This window comes from Ostrea edulis, chromosome 2 (genome assembly GCF_947568905.1).
Source record: "Ostrea edulis chromosome 2, xbOstEdul1.1, whole genome shotgun sequence".
Lineage (NCBI taxonomy): Eukaryota > Metazoa > Mollusca > Bivalvia > Ostreida > Ostreidae > Ostrea > Ostrea edulis.
The window spans coordinates 65,494,409-65,494,986 of record NC_079165.1 but is presented as its reverse complement, the minus strand read 5'-3'; the positions used below and the strand labels follow the sequence as shown (position 1 = coordinate 65,494,986).

Sequence of the window (578 nt, the reverse complement as noted above, 5' to 3'; positions counted from 1 at the left end):
TGGTACAAACAAGCATACCCTTGCCCTCTTGCTTCTCTTTCAAATTTCAAATTCCCACATATATTCCATCTCCCTCTTTGTATTGAATAGTGGTATTGTATTTTGAGAGCATGAATAAAGTTTCACCAGAGACATATTGATAAACGTTATTTAAATCAAATTAAATTTAAATCAAATTTAAAAAAATCTATTTCATGTTTATTCCTTAACATGTATAACCTGGACACAATTCAAATCAAGGAATGTTTTTTGTTTTTGTTTTGTTTTTTAGGTTTAGATTAAGGTTAGTTTAGATTGGGTAACACTGTCTAGACTTGCTCACGAGAAACGGAATGAATACTTTATCAGGGATATTCCGGAATCACAATTTCTGTACGTCAACTTTTTGTATATTATAAAGACCAAAGATGGCTGCGCCCATGGACAGCACGAAGACAATACCGTAATACCAGCGATCCCCACGTAGTATTGTATTTTGCAAATGTAATATGTCATGATTTTTAAATTAGGGCACATGGACCGATAATTTTTCACTAACGTGGGAAAACGTACAGATGCGAACAGCGACATGATTTAGA

The 578-nt window shown here is 33.6% G+C and overlaps 1 protein-coding gene across 4 annotated transcripts in view; it reads left to right on the top strand.

Moving 5' to 3' along the window:
- Positions 1–339: 339 nt before the first annotated feature.
- The window catches only part of LOC130052332 (uncharacterized), a 15,288-nt gene continuing 15,049 nt past the window's right edge, over positions 340–578 (top strand). Inside the window, exon 1 of one of the 4 annotated variants that reach the window (XM_056156840.1) lies at positions 340–442. The gene's annotated coding sequence lies outside the window, so the exon portion shown is untranslated. The other 3 variants (XM_056156839.1, XM_056156843.1, XM_056156841.1) reach the window with 3 other exon arrangements.